General features: G+C 39.7%; 1 protein-coding gene across 10 annotated transcripts in view; it reads right to left on the bottom strand.

The window, feature by feature from the left end:
* The window catches only part of NCKAP5 (NCK associated protein 5), a 380074-nt gene that overhangs the window by 338623 nt on the left and 14073 nt on the right, over positions 1–27378 (bottom strand). Inside the window, exons 4-8 of one of the 10 annotated variants that reach the window (XM_038142470.1) lie at positions 18437–18549; positions 17685–17776; positions 16114–16218; positions 15279–15597; positions 14389–14504 (exon numbers count right to left, since the gene is read on the bottom strand). The exons of 3 other annotated variants lie outside the window; for them this stretch is intronic. The gene's annotated coding sequence lies outside the window, so the exon portion shown is untranslated. Of the gene's footprint in view, positions 1–14388; positions 14505–15196; positions 15249–15278; positions 16255–16761; positions 16830–17684; positions 17777–18436; positions 18550–27378 lie in introns of those variants that run through there. 6 more of the 10 variants (XM_038142471.1, XM_038142474.1, XM_038142476.1 and 3 more) reach the window with 6 other exon arrangements.

The raw sequence follows: 27378 nt of genomic DNA, 5'->3' as shown, positions 1-27378 counted from the left end.
ATTAGCAAGCTGCATTTTTGCAGACACGGAAGGAGAATGTGCCATGTGCCAGCATTAATGAGTTAATTAAATTAGAAAAATTCCAATGCAGGAAGCTAAAATGCTTAGATGAGTAGAATATTATGGGAATTACAAGACAGCCAACACAGCACTGCTGTACCATTCTGTCTATATATCTAGATATTGACTGACTTTGGAAAGTTGTATTAAGATATGTGTCAAGTGATTATGAAACATCTGGGAAGAATAATATTCTTTTCTAATTCTCTTTTTTTGTTGTTGTTTTCCTATGGAAAAATTAATTTTCATACACCTCAAATATCTTACAATCTCTAAAGCTCTTACAAAGTTTATTGGAACTGTACAGGCAGTGCCTCAAGTCAACTGTGCCCTGCAAGTTACTTTGTGACCCAAAACACTCCCTAATCCAGTGGTCCTATAATTCTGACTGAAAACTTTCCAGCAGTCATAGAATCACCGAATGGTTTGCGTTAAAACAGACCTTAAATATCATCTCATTCTGACCCCCCACACCACATGTCGGGATGCCACCCAACTAGACCAAGTTGCTTCAAGCCCCATCCAGCCTGGCCTCAAATACTGCCAGGATTGGGGTATCCACAATTTATCCAGACAACCTGTGCCTCACCAGCCTCTGAGTAAAGGATTTCTAACACCTAACTCAAATCTCTCTTCTTGTAGTTTGAAATCATTCCCCCTCGTCCTACCACTATCTGCCCATCACATACCAGGCCATGATAAAGTAGCCCCCCCAAGGAAGAGTGGAGGGCTAGAGAAGCTAGAGAAGAAACCTTCTCATCTTTCACCCTTCCTTGGCAGTGTGTTGGACTAGAAGATCTCCTAACTATTCCATGATTCTTTGATTTTTTTTGTGATTTTAATGAAGTACAATGACATTGACACACGGCAGTCTGCAAAGGGTTGACTCATTTCAGAGCCAAATCTGTGGATCTCTCCTGTCCTTACCCTTTCCCTGAGAAAGGAATCAGTAGAGCACATAGGATGGTCTCATGCAATTTCTGACTGGTGATCATTTGCCAGCAAGGCAGAGACTCAGCAGCATGTTCTAGAAACACAACATTTGAAAGAAAGCATCCCAGCTCTAAATCCCACCATGTTTCAGCCTCAGTTTGCAAAACATATTTATGCTTTCTTCATGCAAAGTAATCTTCCATTTACTCAGCAAACTAAACAACCAGTAAAGCTTTCTATAGCACAGCTCTGAGGATTTAAACAAGTTAAGATTAAGGGCTTAAATCCAGCAAACCTATCACTGTGCTCAAAATAATACCAGGAATTTCAATACATGAGAAAATAAAGAATATGGCATTAAAGATGTTATTACTATGACAGCTGTCAAGATGAATTGCATGAGAAGCATTTAAAAGATTTATATCTCAGTATCTCACCAGGTTAATTAAATGGATGCATGCATTCATTTAAGAGGATAAGGTGGGTTGCAGTGACATAAAATGAGAGGGCTCGAGATTATATTCTTTCAGCATTAACAGGAATGGGTTGAACCAATATCATTTCCGTATTCTGTAATAAGCATGATTCATCCATTGCCATTTTCAGCTCTCATTTTCTTTCTGACAGAAAAAAAAATACTATGAACATTTATAGACTAACATAATCAAAGCTTTAACCTTTTCAGTGTTTTCTATTTGGATTGGCTGTCCATTTTTATCATAGGATTTCAGGGCCATGCCTCAGGGAGGAGAGGAATCGCCAGCAAATTACACCAAAGAATGTTGAAAGGTCAAAGGATTACCCTTCCCTGTTTGCTTTTATGGGGCATATGAAGCATTCATATCATGCAATAAAATTACCAAGACAAAAATTATGAAAGATAAGCAGATAGAATGCATGAATCTGTAGTCAGGACAGCATGGGAAGAAAAAGGAGATATATTATAGTGTTATCATCAATAAAAAACAGATTATGACAATGGTGTTTCTGTATCCTTAGCTTCTGCACTGAAATCAAATCCTTCAGAACACTGTAAGACCTGTAACCAAGACAGAGATATCCAAGCATGACTGAGGCTATTCAGGCTGAAGGAAACATTAGATCCAAAGCTCGCATTTCTTGGCTCAGTTGCTAACCACCTATTATTATATATCATTTATTACCAAATACTATTATAAAATATGTGAAATAGGTTATTATGTGGTAAACACAGACTCCCTTAGTCTCTGAGCCTCTTTCAGCAATGCAAGGCTGTTAACCTGCAAAAGGCATGTTCTGAACACACCAGCAGCTGCCTCTGGGGGTTTCAACACACATTTGTCTCCCCTGGGAACCACAGCTGAGCTTAGTCAGAAATAGTCAGTTCCAGCCACCTGCAGAAGCTGAACTCCAGGACCTGAGGAAATTTCTCTGTTACTGTTCACAGACCTACAGAGTTATGTGGTGATTTCAAGGCTCAAAAGCAAATGCCCCATTTATATCCCAATAAAGACTCCTCTGGCATCAACTAGATGTAACCTCTAACCTAGTGCATCATTAATAAGGTTAGTTATTTCTCATGGTAAAGTGGCTGGTTGGCAGCAGAGACTCAACAAAAATCTCATCAAACATTGAACTACAAATCTTCTTTAGAGGCAGTGACATCCAGTTCATCTAATATGTTCCAATATTCAGAAAAATAAATGCAATTAAATCAAGCATCTGAACCAGTCTGATAGACAACTGACTGAAGAATTTAAAACACATAGTCAAATTCTCTATGTTTTGCTCAATTTGATTTTTGTTTTCTTCTCATTTTTTCTTTTATCGGTATAAGTCAAGGGACTGCTCAAGAAAATCTGAGAATTTCAGACCTACATGTAAGATCAGGGTCTCTGTTGCAAGCAATGGTGGATTGCCAATTCAGTTTTTGAAACTGGAACTAGGAGCTTTTGAAATGTGCCTAAAGATCCCTCCCTCTCTGAGGCAGATGCATTTCAGTCAGCATCTCTTTTGCCTGCCCATCTGTTGTAATCATAGTCCAGAGGGACCACTAAAAATCATCAGTTCAGTGTGTGCACTCCACCCCTTCCACCTGCACTACTAAAAGAGATGATGTCTGTGATGGTCACAGTATTCTAAATAAATGCAACTCCTTTTGGTCCTCCTTGCCAGCAGAGATTAAAAGAATAAAAGATCATTTATTTACTGTGGTATTCCAGCTCAGTGGATATGAAGAATTATTAAACCATCTTAACATAGTGTTCAGACATCTGGTTTTACTCCTCCAAGCACTGGGTAACACTTCAAAATGTTCACATGGCTGAAAGGAAAACTCCCTGTAGAAAGTAAGTATTGTAAAAAATGTTTCCTTAGTTACTATTAACATGTTTAGTATCCAGCTCTGTGCATCCTTAGATAACCAAAGTCATTTGCATCAGAGGGAAATGTCAGTTTCTAGGCTGCAGAATTTGTTCCTAATGAATCTGGGGCTTTGTGGGTTGTAATAGCGTGTCTCACATTTCACCTTGCTGTACAGACACTCCCTGTGGGCCAGGGGCTGTCCTTACATTCCAGGCAATAACCTCATGATGAAAGTATTAGTTCAGTAACAGCCCAGAAAAGAAGGTGAATCAAGCTCATGATCCCATGCTGTCCTGTGAAAAATAAGGGAAGATAAAGTACAGTGAAATGCATGTCCTCCCTCTGTGACCTGGGAAGGGAGCAGCTGAGAAAGGGCTCCACTCTGCCATTTGCATAACATGAAAATATCTCCTCCACCCCACCATGACTGAAGTCCACACTAGGGAAGTACAAGAGGGGAAAGACAGCACTGATCTCTTCCAGCCAGAGCAGAACTGAGCTCCTGGTTTGAAGGGATGGACTAGCAGGGAGCAAAGCAAGAACACAGTCCCAGTCAGCTGAGCAGCTCCAGGTGCTTCCCATGCAGAACACCATGCATATTTCTATCAGAAAAAAATAATGTATTACTTATTTTTCTGTGCAAATGCCTTCAGAGCTCTGTAAATCTGTGCAGTCAGGAGAGCTACAAGTCCTTGCACTCTGCAGTCATCTCTGTTCACTGCTATGGACAAGACACAAGAGATATGGTACCAGAGCAGAATTTGGAGGTGCCAGAACTAACATAGCTCTTATAAGGAGCACTGAAATCCTTCAGCTGGTTGCCCACTTTTCAGCCTTTGCAGAAGTTAAAAGTCTACTCACATTTCAGCTGATCTAATGTCACCTAAAGATGACCTAAAAGAATTCAGCTCCAACTCTCATGCATGCTTCAGCAGTGTCTGTACTTCATGGTCACAGCAGAAAGGTGACAGTTCAACTCAGCTCTACCACCTTCAGTTTTTTATGGGATATATTCCCTATACACTGATGAGAATACATAAAGAAAAACCCCAGGGAGATATCCCAGCCAGTAGAGGCACATTTTATTCTTACACAGCAGAGCATGTAGGACTGTGGGATATCAAGACCATAAAATTGAAAGGAATTGATACACATTGATTAAATCCACCTTCAGCTTATGGCCAAGAAAACTATCATGGAAACATTAAAAGTGAATGATGTTCTGTCTTCATGCATATTTTCTTAATGGTGGCAGAACACTGCACCGTGTTGGCATACCAAACAGCCCTCCACCTCTTATCCCTGCAATTTTAGAACAATCTCATCTCTGTAGCTGAATTCAGCCTGAGCCAAAAGGATAGAGAGAAACTTTATGGAATTCGTGCAATTGCAGCAAAGATGATTAAAGTATTGACTTGGTGGGGAATGAATAACCAGTCCCTTCACAGCAGCTTTAAACAATGACAAAGAGGAGACTAAAATGTCAAGGAATGACCATCCACACAAGTTTGAGGGACATATCCTAACACGAGGGACAGTGAGAAATTGATTAGGTTTATTAATAGTAGGCTGAAAAGAAATAAAGAGGGGGAAATGATGCTGAGTACCTGAAGAAATTACCTAAAGTGAAATCCAATGCAGAGAATCCAAAGAACACTTGTCATATGAAAAAATTGGGCAGGAAGAAGTATAAAAAAACCAAACCGACTGAAAGTGAGAATGCTGCCAGAAATGAGATGTCCAACAACCCTGGTGAGGAAGAAAAGCCTTTCTTCTCAGCATCAACTACTTTGCCGTAGTTCATCCACATTAAAGACAATTAAAGGCTTTTGCATTTGAAAAAATGTTACTCCATCCTTCCTCCCCATGCCATCAGCTGCTGACAGTGCTTATTCCAGTTCCTCAATGTGAAGACTGTCACACATTGATTTCTAATTTCTCCATCTGCCAAAAATGTAATAAAAATGTAAATTAAAAATATAATAATGAATTTCCTACTTAAAAGCTTCGTAGCTCTTCTATGTTTTATGTCATTCTCAGTCTTTAGCTCACCTGTGCTCAGTTCTACCAAGTGAAATGTCAGTGCCAATATACACTGCCATCACAGATAATAATCCAACACTCTGGGATTATGGATACAATACTATCCAGAAAATATTAGAAAGAAATGAGCTATACTATTAGAATTCCTTAATCTCTCTCTCAAGCATCTGTCCATTTTGAATGCAAAATAAAACCAGTCCAACTACAAAAGAAAAAAACAGAAGAACACCAACCAAACCAAAACTACTGGCAATTTTTAAATCAGTTATCCACTAAAATCTGAAAGATGTCCTTGCTTTTAGAAACAAAAGTTGGATTGGCACAGAATTTTTCAACCATTTTTTTCTATAGAATGCATGTAACAATTCCAAGTGGATAATTTTTACCTAGATTATTTCTTGGAAGTAATGCTATGCAGATTTAAATAAAGCCTTTAAGTGTATAGTTTATGCATCTCTCTAGACTTGCAATAACCAAAGTTATTCAATATTACTATTTAGCTCAAAATTCAGCTGGGAAATAAAAAGTATTATTAGTATGGAAAAGTGTTAATACACTTGCATGTTCTAAATGATCCACTGTGAATTTGAAGACTAAATATAACCTTTAAAAGTTTGGGGTTTTTCTACATAAGTTCTATTAATTCAGGGTGGATTGGGAAAAAAACTGTTTTGAGTATAAGCAAGGAAGAAAAGAATCTTCTTGGTTCATTTCAGGTAAACCCTAAATGTTTGCCCATATTTTGAGTCGGAGATTTAGAAAATTCACTGACTTCTCCTGTCTCTGTTTCTCCACTGCCCTGTGAAAGTAGTAATATATGTGCCATTTACTGAATAAATCCTCTTTGTCAAAGACTTTAATAGTGAAACTTTCTATTAGCGCTGCTTCTCTGTGTCATTACTCTTCTCTATCTACCAGATGTGCACATCACTATAAACTCAAACAGGGGAATAATCCTCTCTCCAAACTCTGCTCTGTGCAGTGGAAGACACTCAGTTTTCATTCACGTCTTTGCTGTTCTGTCAAAATTATTTTGATGGGAGAAATTCAGCTAGAACTGAATTTAAGCCAACAAAGAAAAGATTCTGCCACCAAAAGGAGCTACATAGGTGAGACAGATATCCTCTACCTCTACTCCCTCCACAGATTTAAACCCATCTTCCCTGCAGGGGAAACTAGGAAGCATTAAAGCAGCATTAAAAAAAATAATAATTAGGGCAGGCCCATATTTTTCTTTAATAGTGGGGGAATTAAGCAGGTTGCTGCAGTCTTTAGTGCTGTTCACCTTTGATTTTCCTTGTTGGCTCACAGTAATATTACCTGCAGCTACTGGAGAGAATAAAAACTCTGAGTGGGACTCCAGGAAAGGGAAGAAAAAAGAAAGGAAGAAGCCAAGTGGGGCCTTCATGGGACTTCTTGCCTAAAGGTGTGCCCTAAACACAAAAGTTTCCCATGCTTTCCTCCTTCTTGGATGAGGATCCTGTGAGTTAAATCTCCACCTCTGCTGTGCCTCATAGCTGGCTGAGCCACCACATGTGAGCTGAGCATGGCAGGAGCTAAAGGGATCTACCCTCAGCTGGGCTGGTTAAGTCAGAGACCTCAAGAAGGGTCTCAGTTATGCTTCCCAGAGCTCTAAACTCTTGAACACTGCATCCAAGCTCAGAATCCTCAGTGACACACAGGATCCAAACCCAGAATTCAGGGAAAGAGGAATAAGTAAAACAGGTAAAGCATAACTTGTTTTCAAACAAACAGCCAATGGATAAAAGTGACATTTCAGTGTTTTTCTGAGAAGAAGAGACCTATCAGTAAGATTTTCTCCCTGCCAGGAGCAAAGAAAACTCTGCCTAGGGTTTGTGGCGTGCTGTATGTGGCTGTGTACGGTACAAACCATTCTGTTCCCATGTCTGCACCCAAAACTAACACCTAGGTGATAAATTCTTGGCAATGTCCTATTAAAGCTTTTTCTTGTGATGGGAGAATTTTCTAGTAATCAAAAAGAAAAGCAATTCACTTGATTAAAGACAAATTGGTAACTATGACAGAACTGGTTTGCCATGAACATCAGGATGCATTCCCAATCAGTTACACCAGGACAGAATTGCAGCTTAAGGGAAGGAATTTACTAGTTTTAGTAAAGCACATCATTAAATGCCAGACAAGTCTACAGATTCTCAAGCAGAGAGACAAACAGAATGGTCAACCTGAGGCCTTGTAGATTGACAAGGGTAGCACAGTCTTTTGGTGCTCTCCTTCATTTACTGTGCAACCTTAAAATCCAGATGAAGATCTTGGTCTCAAAAGTTAGAGCTAACAGGCAGTGACATAACAGAGAGCTGTTTATTAAGATGTTACACGAGGTTTCATTTTAATGCTTTCCTTCATAGCAGCAGGTGTTAAAAATCCTTAATGACTTGGCTGGACTTTTAGTATTTTCTAAGTTTTTCTCATATGTAACTGCAATGAGAACCTGAGCCTTTTACCTCCAGCATAATATGGAGATTAGACAGGTTTGATTATTGATAATTAGGATTTTCGCATTTTAAACTCTGGATTAGTGTTTCAAACTCAGATAAAGTCGCTATCAAATAAAAGTGATTTCCATCAGCTGGCTGCTCAGTGACCTCTAAGAAATATTACAAGTTGGTAGTGGACAGGTGTCTATATGATTAAAATACACTTTGCAAGCACAGTTGGCACCCTGGAATTTTCTTATTACGAATCTATAATCTGCTCCCCCCAGCTCATAAATTCAAAGTATTCAGGGGCACTGAGATGTCATTTAAAGACAAGGAGGAATACAGTGTTCTTTACTAATCTCACAAAGTACCTCTGTTTCTACAGCAGTTTTGAGTCCCTGGACAAATGCTTTTGTGCACTGTGAAGATTATCAACCATACTATTAAAATTCATTAATTATGCATTAGGTACCAGCATTAAAAAACAAATAAAAACCTAAAGTTCTGTATGTTCTCTATCAAAATCTCACAGCCAGCATCATATATGGTGTCCACTGTAAAGAGAAGAATACACACAGCACCAATAAAGTAGAATCATACAGAGTGTCCCACATATGCATGAACCAACATCAATTGAATCAATATTCCCAGACATCCACAGAGAACTCAAGAATTTTTGGTAGTAAAAAATGCTAAAATGTTTTTGGCCAGAGAAGGTGAGCCCAACCTCAAAAAGAGGTGGTTCTCTGGCTAGGAATCAAGGAAACAGCTTTGTGTTTCTGGAGGATTTGGGGGATAGGCTGGGGAAACATCACAATACTTTATGGTTTTTGAATAACCAAGCCCATAATTCAAGCCTCAAGCCTTTAACCTGTTTCTCTTTAACTCATTCAGAGATTTTGTCTGAGAACATGTGACAAAATATTTTCCATTCATTTTCGTTCTTGTTACACCAGTTTGGAGCAAAGCAAGGCAGAGCCCTCCAGGCTTAGGCCTTGGGGCAGATGCAGCTCCATAGAACTGAAAGACTTCCCAAGACTATAATGGAAACTTTTGTGGACTTAACATTTATTCACATCTGTGTTAATGAAGGAAAGCAGGAGAACCTTGTACAGAATCCAAACAGGGAAGGACACTTTGGTAGAATCAATCCCCAGCAGTTTAAATACATGTGCAAGATGTTTCTCCCCTCTGGAAAGGAACATTGCTTGGTCTGGCCCTGTTCAAGATGGTATGAGATTTATAAGAACATCAAACAACAGTTGCTAAGCTCGGCACTGTTGTGCTGTAGGGGAAGGACCATGGATCCATTCAAGAACAGAGTCCCCACCTCAACATGAGAACAAAACTCAGAAGAGATGAATTAGCTCAATAACAAACTAATCTTAATTTTGTGAAAAGGTGAGAGAGTTGAACCTCATTAAAAAAAAAAAACCCACAGTTTTCTAATGGTCCTACTAGGAAACTCTTACTAGAAATTTCCTCCTAGGAATTTTCTTCTTAAACTGATTTTCTCAGCCACTAGTTTCCTCTGCAAGTGGCAACTGAAATATAGGGACAAAACCCCTGCTAAGGAACTCAGCATTTACCCCTCCAGCCTCCAGTTTAAATCCATTAAAATGAGTTGGTATTTTACATATATTTTAGCTGGAGTGGTTAAAAGGAAGAGGAAGATCAGGAATGTGTGCAAAGCAAGTATTCATGCACCTGTTTTTAACACACTATTGTCACATTGTCCAGCAGAATAGCAATAACCTGCTCAAACAGAACCACAATCACAAAAAGTTAAAAACTGAAGACAGCACTGCTAACAAATTGCAGATGCATGAGACTCATCCAGAAAGACCTCACAAATCAGAAATGAGAGGAAGAGAGAGCAAATCATGCAGAAACTATTTAATCAATGAGTAAAGACAATTATAACATCTGTTAATCTTTTGTGTAGGTTATAATTAGATGCTGAGGAGGAGTAGCCTTTAAGGGGGAGGCAGGGAATCCTTTAACATCTGCTAGAAGGGCAAACACTGTGCAATAAATGACTTTAAATGCAATCAGCAAAATGAGAGCTGAACAGAGTTCACAAAAGGCCTGTATAAAAGATTGAGGATAAAAAAAATATTTTGCCAAAGGTCAAATCCTGCAGCACTAGAGCCTGAATAATGAGTTCTAGTTTATAGGCCACATCAAAAACAAACGTGATTGTACCTCTGAAAAACAATTCTTTTCTCATTTGTGTCATTATAGCAAAAGCACATGCTGCTGCTGTATATCACGTCAGCTTAATGACTTATTAGGGCTCTATCTATCAACCTCAAACAATTCGGAATAAACAGGTAGGTGTGATGTATTTTAAAGGCCAGAATTCAGTCTGATTAGACTGACACAGAACTGCGTCGCACTGTAAAAGTGATGTGATTCTGATTTTAAATAATTAATCTTTCAATAGCTCCTAAAAGATATAATTATTTACCCATTTTGCTGTTGAAAACAACCATATGCTCTAAGCTGTTCCCGGTGAAAATGTGAGTCCAAGAGGGAGGTATTTTATCTAGTTTAACACAGCCCTCTACTGGCAAAATAACCCCCCAAAATCTTACCACAATGTACCACTTCATCAGATCATTTCAGAGCAGCAGAAAAGATCCTACATTTTACAGCAGTTACACCAAATCTTAGAAGATAGAGTAGAGCAGAGTTTTAGGACTTTGCATAAATTAAGTCATCACTTAATCTCTCCAGAATTCCCTTGAGGAGAGCATTACTTCCCACCAGATGCAGCTCTGGCCATCAACAGAGCACTGAAGAAACAAGCCAAGTGCTCATATCTAGAGGAGTAAGTAATTTTAGAAACAAATGCAATCCTTCTACTTGTGTCAAGTTGTGCTGTGTTCCTCAAGTATTGCCACTGATTCCCCACAGGATTGAAGCACACATGTGATTTCAGTTTGCACTATTAGGTAATATTTAATATAGGCAAAACAAGCATAATAGAGCCCAGCTGCCAAAAGGACACTGTTTGAAACACAAATGCTAACTACCACCAAAAGCAACTTCACTGCAAAAGAATTCCTGCTTCCTTCTTTTCTCCACAATTGCTGAAAATTCACAGTGATGATTCAATACAGCTTCAGTCAAAGTGAAGCAGACAATGAAATTTGCCTCTGTTGTTGCATGTGGTAATTAACTCTTCCTTTTTGTATTATGTCTGAGCAGCAAAGAAACAAAAGGATATGGTAAAGTATTGAATTTAACAATTTAGATAACGATGAATTATAATAATCAATTAGCATTGTCAAAGAAAATAACTTGTGACATGCATTTGATTCTGTCCAGACCTATTGTGTGCACACACTATCCAAGGCCGGTTTGGCTCTGAAAACAAATAGGGTTGTCCTGTGGAAAGCTTATCAAACATGCAGTTTAACAGTGGCATTTGTTCTTGCTGTGTGTCAATATTAATAGACCATATTTCAGCAATATAATTTTTATCCACTGCTTTATAATCCAACCTATTTTTCAGGGTCTGCATGATTCATAGCCCATAGGCAATGTCACGGCCCGTTTCCAGAAGCCATTGCCACTGTACAAACCCCGTTTATCTGATCCACCTGAATGCCAAGCAATGGGCACAAAAAAGATTTCTCCGTGTTTTTCACATAATAGCTATCTAACTTTTCATCCTGAAAACATCATGACTAATTCATGTAACCATCAGGGGAAACCTAATGTAATTCAGGTTCCTGCATGCTGCACAAGCAGTATCAGTAAACATTACAGAGCAGAGAATTACAAGTGTTAATGGCTCATGTTCTATTTACATTGTACATTTATCCTGTTTCAGTAATAAAACAGCATATTACATGCTTTAACTTCTGAAGGTATTCTGGCAGCTTTGGCACGGATTTTTCTTCAGTATAACTTCAGTTCTGCCAGGAGCTGAACACGTGCAGAGCCACACACGAGCTGCAGAGCATCCTGCTGCATTTGGCCCTGGCTGCACCGTGCTGAGCTCCTCAGCCAGCTGAGATTCCCTTTGACACCTTTGTTCCGTGTCTTTTATCCAACCCCAATCCCACTTGTCAAATGATTACAGGCTGGAGTCTGCTCTTATTCCATTTCTTTTCAAATGGTGAGAAAGCCCAAAGAATTGACATTCTCTTGGCAATTGTCCCTCTTAATGCCACCCCAGAATATTATCAGATTATACTCTGTATCTTTGGGCAGATTTCTCAGGAAAAATCCAACCAGGGGATCCCTTGGCTGAAAAGTGAGCTCAATCTACATCCTAATTTGCTACATTGGTATATAAGAAAGAAAATGTAAATGTGGGAAGGAAAATGCAAAAGAGGAAAGTGAAAATTGGATGCCCACGGGCTCATCAGGTTTTGAGTGTCTGCTTCTGCTTTTAAGGGAATTAGCTGAAGATTAGCTCATGACTAGAGTGGAATTGTACCCTCCTGCTTTACATTTACTGGAGCAGCATTTCTACTTCCATAAATCTAAGCCCCCTAAACACTTGTACACAATTCATGTACAAAAACAATACCACAGGAACCCATGAAGTTTTCTTTAAAAGAAGTAAAATTCACATTTTTCATATTAGAATGTGCATTTAAAATTAAAGTGAGAAAAATAAGCAGAACCCAAGTAGGGACTTTTATTCTCACTTTGTTCTAATTATTTTGAAGATTTCAAAGGCTTTTTATTTGCCAACAATATCTTTGTAAACTTTGTATAGATCTCTTTGTATATTTGTATAGATTGCATATATGCAATCTCTTTGTATATTTGCCAACAATATCAAGTAAACTTTGCAAGTGTAAATTATCAGTTCACAACAGTACATCATCTTCACTGGCCACAAGGTGACAGAGGAAAGGAAAGACTTGCTTTCAGGAGTCACTGATAGGGATCAAACCCATTCCATCTCGCCAAAGCAAAGCCTCTATCACAACTCTCTGCTCTTCACTCCTGCCTTTGGTGGAAGTTTCTGAGCTACAGAAACATCTTTTAAAGACCATATAAACTTTTAAAATATTATTTCTGAAAAATGAGGATGAACACCGAAGGAATAAAAATATGCTCTTGTTTACACGCCCATTTGAAACACCAAAAGCCTTTGCCATTCCCATGGTATTAATGCAGAGCTAAATTTAGGCTGGTTCCCTCCACCCCCCAGGAGAATCTTTGCTTCCATTGCAAGGACAGAACAACAGCTCCTGAATTGCACAGTATCTCCACATGCCAAGCCACATTATAGCAGCAAAAAAGAAGAGCTGGACAGTTTTGATCTGCTGTAGAAACAGGGTCACTTGAGAGGGGCATCTGCAGTTGTAGCCCCTCTGACCTTAATAAGAAGCCCCAAAAAAGTCTCTTGCTGGGTGAGACTGAGAGGCCTTGTAAATAAAGTCAGTAGCAAGCAAAGCAAACCAAAATAAATAGTGATAATTCATGAGGAATCTCTCAATTCCTATCTGATTGATTTGTACTTACCCTCGCACACTTGCCAATCATAATTTTCTGATTTCAATCCTCAGAAATGTGCTTTGTCTTCAAAGACAGATCATTAAACAGAGGTAAACAGTAATAAAAAGTTCCTCATACACAGTACTGTGATTAGGTTACATCCTAGAAAAAGCCTCTACAACCGAAATTACAGTAATTTAGAATGGGCTTCTGGTGAAAGATTGAAATGAGAAGCAAGAGATCTGGGGTTTGTTACCAGCTTTTGAAGTGGGTAAACTATATTTTAATAAACCACATCTATAGACCAGTTTACTCCTCTGTCAAACACAGATAATTCCATGCCAACCACAGCTAGTTGTCCTGAAAATTAGTTAATCTCTGGTCAGAAACACAGGTGTGTCCCACAAACAGCAGGCAGCACAAAGTTTTTTCACTGCAGCTACCAGAATGGTAGTTTTTCTGCTCTGATATTTCAGGATGTGATGTGATTTCTAACATAAACACTCAAAACAAAAATTACAGTTTCACATATAACTGAGAATTCATTCTATCCAAAAGGTATCAGATTTCAAAGCACTGTACAAGTCTCTTTTAAACTTACACACCTCCAGAACTTGAACAGGAGCTAAAAGTGAAAAATAATCAAGTTGTGTTTGAAATAAATGCCTGCATAAGAAACAAAATAATTTTTAAAGAAAGCTGTACTAAAAACTACAAGGAATTTATATTAAAAAATTCAAAATAATCTTGACTATTCAAACAAATATAATTAAATTACAAGAGAACCATCTTCAGACAGTCCAGGTTTTCTTCAGTTAATGACAGCACTCAGACGACTTTTAAGAATGTTAAAGTTTCATCACTTAAATTAAGAGAGAGCCACTTCAGTGCAATCCCATACAAACAAAAGCCAGAATGAAGTTTTCATTTGTCCTGAACTGCAGTCAGATGCATGGCTGTAATTACTCCTAACAACTACATACTTGCCGCTCTCTTAATTAAAACAAAACTACAAATAGCAATGCTGACACACTCCTAGAGAAAATAAGCTTTACAGAGATGATAAAAACAGCAAAAGCCTTACTTGCAGCAGTTCAGTCAAAACATGCCAGCCCTGGAGAACTCAGAACCGTAAGAAGTCTTTGCAGTCCAGAAATTCTCTTGAGTTTATCCAGTGTTTATTTACCAAGCTTTAAAAGTCTGTGGTTAGAAGAACAGAGTTAGCTTTCTACACCCTGCACAGCACCAAAGTCCTTCAGTAACAGCAGACATGAAGTTTGCTGATAGTTGGGTTTGCTGCTGCTGTGTAGTTGCTCAGTACTTGTAAATACAAGCTCTGTGGACAAAGTCCCAAATGACATCACAGGCAGCTGCTTATTGTTGAGTCTTTATTAACCGACTGTCAAAAAAGAAAAGCGAGGAGAAAAGAAATGCCCAAACTATCTTCCCTGCAGCACAATTTGCATCTTAGTAGGAGTTGCAGTGCTACACATGTAAATACTTCTGTTTGCCCAACTGATGTTTTTCTAGAATGAATAAACAGTGTTTGCAGGGAAGACAGAAAGTAAGAAAAACTTAAACAGCTTCACCACGTGAAGAGCACAGAGAGAAAAAAAAAGAAAAAAAAAACAAAAAAAAAACAACAAAAAAACCCACCAGTGCTGCCTTTTTCACAATTTATCACTGAATTCTGCTAATTCTTTTGTTTATTTAACAATAGGAGTGCAAACCTGCTTGGATTTTAAGGCGCAGAGCAGAGGACTTAGTAAGTTGAAATGAAAGTTTCAACTCATTCCAAATTTGAAAAGTTACAGAATTACAAACTATAATCTTTGCAAGACTTCAGACAGCTCAACTTCAGAAACATCGCATTTTGAAGAAAACCCTCTTACTTTCCAAACATGAAGATACAAGAAAGCAAGAAACAGCATCAAACATAGTTATTCACAAGGTGCTAAGGGCATAAATACTGACCTTTCCTGCTCAGAGGGGAGGTCCAAGCCTGAGCAGCGCTGTGGAGCTCAAACACACTCAGCTCCCACTGAGGCACGGGGTACTCACTGGAGAACTAGTCCAGCTCCTAATCTGAATCTCTGTCACAGAGCTCCTGCTGAAAGAGAGGGGCTGGGACTCTGTGCCTTGATTTCTCAGAAGTCAGTCCTTTCAAGTCAGAACTTCAAACACTGAAAGAGCACCAGCAAGGCTTGTGACAGACTGAGCTCTCTTATCTGTGCACGTTTCCACACGAAGAGGTTCAATATTGGAAACACCTGGCCACTCACATCCAAACACCCTAAACAGTTCCACAAACAACAAAACAAGCGAAACTTGAGCTCAGGGATGAGCGGAAGCCAAGTTTTCACTGCTTTTTTAATTGCTACACATAAAAGCCTCAACCCAAATTCTGCCTGTATTTACAGAGAGAAAACCAATCTTGGGTCAGATCCTCAACTGCTGTAAATCAGGCTAGATGCAATTACACACCTGAACAAGAGCAGTCAGCTGCAAGCTAAAATCCTGCTTTTAGCCTGAAAGAGTGCCATTAAAAACATTTGTGTGACCTTAATAACAGTGCCTGGTTTTCTTGGTGCTTACCCTGAGTGGCAGCAATACCCTGCTGGCACAGTGGTGCTGAGTTCATTGCAACTGCTCATGCAGGCAATTGCTACCTCTGCCACTTGCTGCCTCTAAAATATAAGTTTGAACTTCTGATGGAGATCTTTTGTAAATTCTCTGCATTTATTCCTGCGGCTAATCAGCCTGTAGCACATGAGAAACACCACACTGTGTAACGCTGGGTTATATTTACCTCTGTGGCTCAAACACACAGGGCTGTGTTCCTCTTCTGTTGCACTCAGCAAGGTATCTTTCTCATTAAGAGCTTGCCAGTCTGATCCAGGAAGTCTTCAAAATACTGTGAGGATGAAGTGGGCTATGGGAGTAATAAGTACTAACACATAATAATGTTGAATCAGATCAATTTTGAACCATAGAGCTTTAGTTCCAGCTTCACAAGGGCCATTTAAGCAAACATGAACAAGGCCCTGTGCTTGGATACACAGCTCCAGAAGGCTTTAGCTTTTTCCATGAGAAACAAGCCCATAAGATCAGCAGAAGAGATAGATTTTGCTTAAATCTGACACAGATTAATAGTGTGCTTTCTCAGACAAAGGATGAAATTCATTTTTCTCCTGCCGTTAGAAGTAGTTATAAAATTCCAAAGCACATTGAAGGTTACATTGAATCTCTCTTGATGACAAAACTGGTTTTCTCTGAGACACTAATTCAGACAAACGTGTAGAAGAAAGGAAGAGAGTATACAGTCATAAAAGAAGGAAACCACTAGTTTAATTGAAAAAGCCAAGTGCTTAATGAAATAAAAAAAGACGAGCCATAAGGAAAATTGCAGCCTGTTCCCAGGAAGAATTTATATTATTTATCAAAATTTAGCACTTACTTCATTTCCTAGGGTATGTTAATGCATTTCCAGGCTGAGCACACCTGAGTGAGCAGGACCAGGACAGCACACACCCAACTCACATGTCTGTGGTCAGGCAGCACTGCAGAGGCACTGACTTGAGCTGCCTGAAAGCAATTTTTCTGACTTTTTCAGAAGTGTGGTTATTGCAAAAATAAATGCACAACAAAACACGTACTGAGATTTGTGGGTTTAACCAGCAAGTTATTCTTCCCAAGAGGAGAACTGCCATGAGGGTGGACAAACAGATTTTGCATTCTTCAAATTACAGCACTTATTAAGGGAGTGGCCATTAGCTCACCCTGTCAGTGCACTTATCCATCTAATTTCTATTCTAAGTCATAAGATATAGCTGCTGGCTGTGCAGATACAACTTATTTTTGGCAGGAATGCCACGACTTTTGGTAGAACAAAATTAACAGCAGAATTCAGTCCTTGACTAGCTGCAGGTTGAATGAAAAGATAAAGAAGTCAAAGTCATGGACTGCAGTCATTGCTCCCTGCCTGATGTGCAGTAGGCTGAACTGATTCTTGTATCTGAGGAAATAATTCAGCTTCCTACTGCCTCATTTTTGATGAGCAGATAGGTGAGACATTACAAACTGACTTAAGGACACACAGATATTAGGAAAGCTTGTCAATTAACCTCTCACAGTATGGCCAGGATCTCTTAAAAACCCCATGTCTCATACTAACACAAAATCCATACTATTTCAGGTTCACTGTCCACATTTGACTCTACTTGGTTATTAACTTAAAAAGTTCCTCCTCACTGAAGAATGCAAAACAAGGACATATTCTTGGAAAATGCAATAGTTGGCTGGAATTGAGTGACCTAAACTGCACCTTTACTGAAGTATGCCAGAATCCCTGAACTTGTGATGTGCTTGCTCACTTCTTACCATCTCAGGAGCAGAAAACAGCTTGGACTCGGGTGTCTCAAGGTTCAGACACAGACCCCTACCGCTGCAGCAGAGGTGGTCAGCTCCACAGCCTGAAGAGTTAAAAGGCAGGTGAGAAGAGCTTTGCCTGAGAGATGTCCCACTGTGGGAGTGTGTCCCACTGAGAGTCCTGCGTAGTCCAGTGCAGCCTCAGACAGCCAGCCCATGTAAAAGCCTTGTTTTACTCTCTAACTACTGCTGGGGCAAGGACAGACAGGCTGACAGGCTGAAGAGCAGTTTAGTCTAGGGCAAAATTGCTGGATGTTAAAATTCCAACAGATTATAATATGATAGAATATAAGATCCTTATCTGTTATATTTTTATCTCACAGTAAATAATTAGATCACTGAAGCACAAATTAAAAAAAAAAAAAAAAAGAAAGTTAAGCAAATTGTAGGCTGCAGAATTTGTCCTCTTTGGAGTTGCACATGGTTGGAAGAGTTAAGCTGGTTCCTAAAATACCATGGAAATTTCTCCAGCGTACTGAAGATCTAGATGTTCTTTGAAAATTACTATTATGCTCACTTTTACCAACACAGCTAAGTATGTCTTACAAAACTTGTACCTACAGAACGTGAGGTGTCACAAGTTAACACAGTAAACACTTTCCTGGGGTAGCTGGCCAAGCAGATAAACAACTGACAAGCTGAAAAAGTGGAGAGAATAAAAGGAAGGGTGTGAGGGCAGTATATGAATTTCCTCAGATACTCACTCTCAAAAACTGGCCTTCAGTTGAAGCAGTTTGATTGGCTGGTAAGCTTTTGATGATGACGATAATTTGATTTTTAACCTTGCTGGGTGATTTTTCAAAGCTTTTTACCTCCCCTGCATGTCAAGAATAGGGAAAAGGTCCTTAGCAAAGGCAGGTTTTACTGCTAGAACAAACAATAGCTCTCTCTTCTGTCACATTTATGAATTTAAGCTTCAGAGAAAGCAGCAAATAACGTATAACAACAGTAACTGTGTTCAGATTGGCCATTCTGCTACGTGCAGGGTTGGAGATATCATCAGTCTGCTTTGTCCTTGCCAGTTGAGCTCTCCATGCCTGGCATTGCCATGCTGCCCTCTCCAAGACAGCTTCTATACCAACTTATGTGCTCCTCAGTACCTGTCACTCCTGCAGATAAAAATATGATATTCTACCTCCTGGAAGAGCACCTTTATATGGAAACCTTTACTCTAACTCACATCTCACACTATGGGAAATCCTGTCCATAAGTGTCAGGATGAATCCTTGACACCTAATTCTAACACACAGGAAAAAGTCTGAAATGAAATGTTTAATCTAGCCTTTTCAGATGAGCTGAGAGGTAAAATGAGCATATATGATTGCTCCTGCCACAGCAGTGATTTGCAATCAATTTCTAAATCTTTTTCAGTTCCATAATTTTTGCTTCAGTAGAATTCTATGAAAAGCATTCATTGGAGAAAATTGATGGGATGTCTTTAAAGGACATTGCCTTTCACTACAAATTGCCTCATTGTAAAAGACGATATTAGGCAAATCATAAAAAGTTTGTTTTGAGTGTTTGCCACTTGAAACTGGAATCAGTGTGCAGAAACTGAATTTTTGACATACAGGGGAACTCAGAAATCTCAGAAATATTGTAAATATGATTACAAAATAGAAGTATACGGGACTGGCTCTCCTTAATTCCACAGGTTTAAGTCATTATTCCTTCTTTGCCTTTCCTGTTGTTTCTGGAATCAAACAATTGATTCAACCATCAGTGACCTTATCCAGAATTAATTGAAATCAATGGCATTAGTGGATTCTGGAGCAGGCCCAAAACCAATGCATGTTGAAGGGCTTTTGAATATCCTTAATCACATGAGTAAGCCTCTGCAAATTCAGATTCCAGTGGATCCAATCATTAAATCAGTTCTGCAGTGTTTAACTTCACATATGGACAGCGGTCCCCGGCCGGATATTGCAAGCGGTCTCTATTATGAGGAGAAGGTTATTCCCATAATCTATTTCTGATGAAAGCATGTATTTGTACAGGTGTCAGTGATCCAGCAGGGCTGGCAGCTATTGGCAAGGCTGACTAATTTGCACTCTGCTGCTGCCTCCTCGGACATGTCGCTGTGTGTCAGCAGCAGAGGTACTGCCTTGTGAAACACACATTCCTCTGATGCAAGCATCTGGCTTCTTGGCAGCCAAGTCGTGACAGGTTCTGCAGCAGCTGGGATGGCCCCATGCTCTTTCAGATGGTTAAATAGTCTTGTTTTTCAGCCTAGCTGTTTGTTTTCCTGCTGCACTCCTGGATGGAAGCCCATTCGCCCTTTAAATCAATGAACTGGCCGTTGGATGTGAGTACTCAGCCACATTTCTGTGCATGTCAGAGCAGAGATTTTTGCCCAGAGACTGCCAGCCCTACAGCCCTGTGCTCTTGACTCCATGCTTAACCTTGTCCTGCTTCATCCTGACACCTACCACACCAACATTCAGTCTTCCCAAACTGAAAGCAAACACTAGAACAGCATCTTTCCTCCCTTAGTCATAGGATTTCCTGGATTTCATAGCTCCTGCTTTGTACAGGAGACTGTATTCAGATCAAATAAGAAATACAATTTATTTATTTCAGATGGCATTATAAACTGTCCTCCCATGTGCACACACCAGATGGAGATAAGAATCTGGCTGGAAGGTTTAGCCTTACACTCTGTGGCACAGAGGTAACAGCTTATCAGATTATTGAGAGAAAAAAATTCTTCAGAGAAGATTCCATAAATCTGAAATAAATTTTATTTAAATTGCCCTTAAACATATTATGCAAATCCACAACATAACGAGCAGTTCTGAGTAATTCCCTCGAATAAATGAACACATGGCACTACTAACACCTAATGTGATAATGCAGAATTAAAAAGAAGTTCTCACAGGGATACCACAAAAATCAAAAGCTGTCATCTGCCTCTCAGCCATTTGTAAGCCACCTCCACCTTTTCACTCTAAATGATAATCTGTCTCTCCTTTTTCCCTATGTACTGCTGCTCATGGAGGGAAAATGAGTAATGAACTGATTTGGACAGGCTACATTTTCCCCTGGCAGGGTTTTACTCTTTGGTCTTGTGCTTACCATCTGAAGCTCTTTTTGTGGGGTGCAACTACTCTTATTTCTACACTCACCAGAAGAGAGAAAATACACAAAAAGGCCAATTCCTGCCCCTGCCACAGAGAGAGGAGGAAACAAATCTTCCCTGCCATCTCCCTTGGTGTGTTCCATTGATGGCTTGATGAGGACCTAGTAACAAGCTGATCTGTTCTATCACCCACCGTTTGCCAAAAACACACACACACACACACACACACACACACACACACACACTCACACACTATTAATCAGTTCTAGTGGCCAAAATGATGCCTGTGGAAACAATACATCAGTGTCACCATGGGCTCTGATCACACCAGGCCACACATATCCAGAGTGACCGTAATCAGCAGCCAGCTCCATCCTGTCCTAAAGGAAGAAAGAAAACAACCAACAGTCCCAAACTGTTCCGAGATTTGTTACTATAATTTAAAATTGGGTCTTTCCATTCCATCTCCAAAGCAGGGCTGGCAAGAATTGCTTCCAGCAGATGACATAGTAAATGAGAGCTGTAACAACATGCCTGGTTTTAATACCATATAATTCCACACTATGACACACAACATAAATTGATAAAAACCCTCTTGTTTTAATGAATGACTGTTATCAAGAAGTGATCTGAAATGCATTGTCAGTATTCTGGTCTCTTAACATCCATAAATCTGCAGAAAGTTGTTCCATGTCACAGGTAAAATGTTCAAGGGTTAAGCTGCTTGCTTAAAGGCCAAGAAAAGACACCAACAGATTAAAGTCTAGGAATTACTGCTCCAAGCACTGTCAGTGGAGCCCTGGACAATACCATGAATTCTTACTCAAAAGTAACTCAGTGCAAGTCTTCAGGGCTCTCAGCTCTCCTCTAGAAAAAAATCCTGGGTTGTAGAAAGCTGCACTAATAAACAGTACACGCACTAGGATTTCAACAGTATGCTGTGATTACAACTAATAACAGCAAGCAAGACAATTTTCAGGACAAGAGGCCAAAGCGTCTCTGTGAAAAAGATGATGGAAAAGCACAAAATTATTTTTGTGAGGAGAAAGTTTTCTTAGTCTTCCTGCAAAAAGAAAAAGCCTCCATCCCGTTCCTGTGGATGGAAAAGGACAGGTATATCGAACAAAAGCTGTTCTGGTTTACCACACTGCCTTCTCCACTACAGTGCTGAAGCTTTTATTGCATGCTATAAAGAGAGGAAAAACTCATCTTGGAGTCATATAAACACAGTGAACAACACAGAATAAGTATCAATTACTTTTGCAAGTTCCAGTGATAGCTTCAAACCCTGAGGATAATTCCAAATGGTATGACAAAAACTTCAGTTAGATTAAAACATCAAAAGCAAACTAGCATTCAAAACCAAACAATTTCGTCTCTGCTGAGGAAGTTACAATAAATTTTCTGAACTGGCAGATTTCCCTCCTAGCTGTTCAGCTGTTCCTTTCCCACAGGTAAAATAAGTCAATCTGTTTGAGAAGACAATTTGCCACCCAGCTTACTTAATGCCACACATTAAAATTAAATGACTGACTAATTTTGTTGTCAAAGAGCTGTTTTAATGGGAATTCATAGTTAAAAGAAACAATCCTAATAGGGAAATAAAATCTGATGATGCTGACTTCCATGTGAATTAGATCTAAGTAAAATAACTGTCCAACTTTTTGCCTCTTTTTACATGGAACTTTTCTCAAATCCTTCAACAGGTCCCTGCATATATGTCAGTCCCTGTTCAGTTTAATCCCATGATCCAATTTTGGCTCAGTGATGTTAGTATAAACACAAACATGACTAACAGAAAACAATAGATCTGTGACAAATTTTTGCTCATCTGGAATTGAACATGATAAATTCTTGCAGCATACTAGCAAGCCAATGTAGCTTCATTTTCCATTCCCCTTGTTCCAACATATGTGGCTGTGGAAAGTGTGTGGCAGTGGTGCTGGGTGAATTCACACAGGGCTGTGCAAGGCTTTGCAGAGGCATTTGAAGCAGCTTTAAATAAGTTACTTTGGTTCTGGAAAGCAGCGTGGCCATGTTAGTTCCCTGCATGGAGCCCAGCACAGGAAATAACCTTGGCAGAGGCCTTAAGGGAGTGTTTTAGTCCTGCCCCAGCCCAGGAGCAGGTTCAGAGCCAGCTCAGGATCTCCACATGACACTGCCCTATGACCACAGAAGCAATAAAAGTGTTCATTTTGCTTTCAGAAAAAGGCAGGAAAATTCTTTATCTTCACAGTGTAAGTCACAACCTGAAAAGGCTTTCCTAGTTCTGGTGTGAGCTCATTTGATTCATCCTAGAACACCATTCTGAACTGAAAGAATAAAAGTCACTCTGAGGTTGAGTACCACCCTTGAAATGGTCCATGGGAGCATGAAGCAAGACTCATCCTTGCTTTTTGATAAATGAAGGGCTAAGGCTCAGGCCACTTCACTGGCCTTTGCCTGCAAAGGAGCAAAAACCCAAGTGCACCCTGGCCAGCATTGCTGGGGTCTGCTCCACATTCCCTTGATTTCAAAGAATCTTAGCAATTCAGGTGAGCAATACCTGTTTTCAAAGGCCAAGTACCATGCACTTAGCTGTCATACACTCATGGATATACATGTATTAATAACAGGGATTAGCTGCCACTAGCCAGAACCACTTGCTTACAATATTTGGAATATCCTGAAAATATGAAGCCTTTACAATTTTAACTCAGATATTCTTGCTCTACTTTATGTTCTAGGTTGTTGCTTTGCTGAATGAATTGGGTCAAGTCTTGTGTGTTGACCTAGAGGTCAGTCACGGCAGACGCCTGCAAGAGCTTCTCTGATGTCTGCCCTGCCCTGTTCTTGTTTCCTTATCCCTCCAAAATTACAGATTACAGCAGTTTTCAGCATGCAGAAGTGTGTCTTACTCTATATAGAGTGGGTGTTATTGTTTATGTGAGGCCACAGGTAAATGGACAATTTCAAAGAATGTAAAATAAGGCCCATTGTGCACATTGTCTCCATTTCATTTCAGAGCTCTTCCAAATATCCCAGAAGTTTGGACAAGAGAAATTTCTGCTGTGCTCTGGCTTTGGCACATGCCTTTTAACAGATGGAAATTATTGTTATGTAGCCTTAGGTCATATCAGGATCTCTTTTTGTTTCTGAAATGAGGCCCAATTAATACCTAGGACTTTCTGCCACTCAAAGGATTTTAAAATATCAGGATTTCAGCCAGAACTGTAATGCTGATGGTGTGCTTTTAAGATATAATCTAACTGTAATTACCCAAACCAATATCAACATAATAGTCATTCTTATTCTATAGGAAACTTGGGTATTCCACTGTATTCAAAAAATGCTTACTCTAAAAGACTTTTCTCACTCCCATTGCAGGGTCAGCATTTCACCTTATGTGAAGTATAATTGCTAATTAGAGAAATTAGAGTAATTATATTGTGTTAGACAGGCTTTGGGCTGGTCTCCATGAAAGTTTTGCTGCAAAATAAGACAGGACAGGACAGCTGTCACTCTGTGCAACCTTACCATGTAGCATTAGAAACATCTGCACTGAGAAGTGGTGCAGAATAGCTATTTTGTAGTGATTTATTGCTAATTTTGTTGACAAAACCCTAAAGTCAGCTTTCTATTTTTAGGGCTTATGCCTTTCAGAAACTTTTACACAAAATTACATCAATGAAACATTTTACTTACAAAATATTCACAGACTAATAATCAATTATAGCTTATTCAGCATGCAGGACCTCTGGGGTTACCACTAGCCCTGAAAAAGGTCATAAATGCTTGAAATGTTTTAACTTTTACATGGGTATTAGAAGTTTGGACTGAATAGTTAACAATTCTGGGCAAATGATAAGATGACACTGAAGTTTACAGTCCAGCTTTTTCTCTTTCTCTACCTGCAGCACTGGGAATCTCCTGGGATAACTCAGCATCTTTGCTGAATCCATAGGACTGAATGGGGTTTCCAGCTGCTGCCCAACACACCTGAAAATTTGCATCAAACTCAACATCCTGACCATCACACTTGAAACAGATTAAGACAGAATTGGATTGCCCAGATGCATTACAAAAGAGAAATTTACAACCAAGACTAAACTGAATGTTACTAAAATATAGTGACAATAATGCAGATAAGCTTGGTATCTTCTTTCCCCTCCTCCCTTTCTCTCCTCAGAAATCCTCAATGACCAGATAGCTGGCAAGAAAAACAGTAAATGTCACTGTAACTTAATGGGGGCTATGTACCAGAAATGGTAAATAAAATGACAGAAGTTGCTTTACTATTACACGGTATGATTTAAAAATATATATTTAATTACTGCTGTCAGAAACTGTGCTAAGAATGGGTTACTGAGTTGCATTTTTTCTACATGACAGATAAATGTAGGAATGTAGCATTCTCAAGGAACTGTTTGTACTAGGCACTGTATTTCCTCTCCACCCAGCAGAACTTCCACAAGAACGTCATATGAATTTTGCAAGTATATCAAGGAGATAATAGCCACCACAGGCTGTAAAAACTGGAAGATCATAGACATGCAAGTATATGCCAGTGCTACAAGCAAGCTACATTTTCTTCCCGCCAAAAAGGCCTCTCTAATCTCCAAGCTAGTGAAAATGTCCTCATGGCTCCAATATTTTCCCTGCAGTCAGAACAATTTTTTAAATACATATGCAGCCATTTGATTTTATCCCCTAGAAGAACAAACCCAGTAAGTGACAGTGTCCATCAACTCCCTTGAAGGTTACATGCATTTTATATACATCTTCCAAATTAGTCTACATACTCAGGCTCTCTGTAGTTATTAAAATCCTACCATCACTTCTCAAGAACGAGAAGGAAGAATGTTGATTTTAGCTATTCAGGTGTAGCTCTCCCTAAACTGAGTGACAAGTTAAACCATATGGGGACATTAAATGACTCCAGGTCACTGTTCCACATCCCCACAGAGTGGAATTAGTTCAGAAATGTTTGGTGTCAGGAGCTGAAACCACAGTTGCTCATTACCCAAGCAGCCGCTCAGGACGAGACACCCCGTGTGGGCTGGGGCAGGGCTGTCTGACACCAGGGCACTCAAGCCAACACGGTTTAATTTACTTAAAATAACAGTATGGTCATGCTTTGTACACCTGAAAGAATGGCCCTGCTTCTGTGGGGAATGGCTGTGTTTGGTGCAATGAACTAAAAAAGCATTTGTCCCACACAATGCCAAAGCAGAGGCGAAGCAGCGCAGCTCCAGTTCTGACTCTGCTGTTCTACACCTCCTGGCCTGGCTGGGTGGCACTTGGCTTCTCCAGAAAATGCCAAGAACTCATCTCAGAATTATTAATGCCACACCTTCTAACCAGGAAGTATTCATTTTTTACACATACCTACAGAAAGCTGTTGTTCACAAGTTGTCATAATATGGAAGCATTTTTGAGGAAAAACAGCACAAACGGAAGAAAGGCAAAAGCAGAGACACTTCCCAAAGAAGATGTTCACCTGGAATATCTTCCATCTGAGTTTGCCAGTGCTCAAGCCCTCTAACCAGCCACCTCAGCTTCACAGAAATCTTTTCTGAGAATTACACAATGGCCAAGTGCCTGCACCTTACCACAACACTTACTCCTTGCTCTAGAATTTAAGCTTTCTAAGTTTCTACATCTTATGCCTGCAAGGAAAATTTATCAAAATACAAGCAGAACATAAACCTTCAACCTATATAAAGCTTGAGACAACAGCTCAGAAATTCTGTTTTTCTTCTTAGCACATTACTGAAATGAAATCACAGCATTTCCTAAAGGCAGCTTCACTGATAACACCGGATTTTTAATAAATATTTAAGTGTAGTTCTCAGGGGGTTTTTGCCACCCTTCCCAAAGCAGCCTACAAGACTTTTGCCTTCAGCTTCACTGTTTTTCCCTCAAAAATCTCAAAAGAAAACCTATACCTTTTTGCTATCTAAAACATTAAAAGCAAGATATTGACAGACTACAATAAATTGTACTGAGCAACAGTATAATTATTTATTTAGCAGAGCTTTCCAACAGGCATGTATGGACACATTTGCTTAGGCAAAAAGTCCTTCCTTCCAAAAAAAACTGGAGCTGCAACCAGGAGTTTCAGGAAAGGCTGCAAGATGTAGGGGCTGGGCAAAGACCCCCCATGGGGGTACAGCTCTTGCCTCACGAGCCTCTGTGCCACAGACACTGGCACAAAACTGCCTCTTGTCCATGTATTTAACAGCACAATTAAAAGCTATTAATGTCCATGGAATCCATTACCTTCCATGGGATTTGGGCATACATACCATGAGCTGCACCACACCAAGCACCACCAAAGGAGAAAGGCCTCCACAAAGAGCATTCCTGAGCAAGACCCAAAGCCAAAGGGCAAACCTCACACTGCTTGTGGCTCATCCCTGCCATGCAGCGCCATCTCAGACTCCAGAATGACAGTTCCCAGCCTCCAGAGAAAGGCTGACAGACACTTCAGTCATGGCACACTGCAGAGGCCTTACAAACCCAGGTTTGTTCCAGGACAAAACCACAGAAGCAGCAAGGCATGGCAGTGATTTCACAAATCCACAG

Source organism: Motacilla alba, chromosome 7, assembly GCF_015832195.1.
Source record: "Motacilla alba alba isolate MOTALB_02 chromosome 7, Motacilla_alba_V1.0_pri, whole genome shotgun sequence".
NCBI classification, from domain to species: domain Eukaryota; kingdom Metazoa; phylum Chordata; class Aves; order Passeriformes; family Motacillidae; genus Motacilla; species Motacilla alba.
Note: the sequence above shows the minus strand (reverse complement) of the source record. Positions and strands in the feature narration are given on the sequence as shown.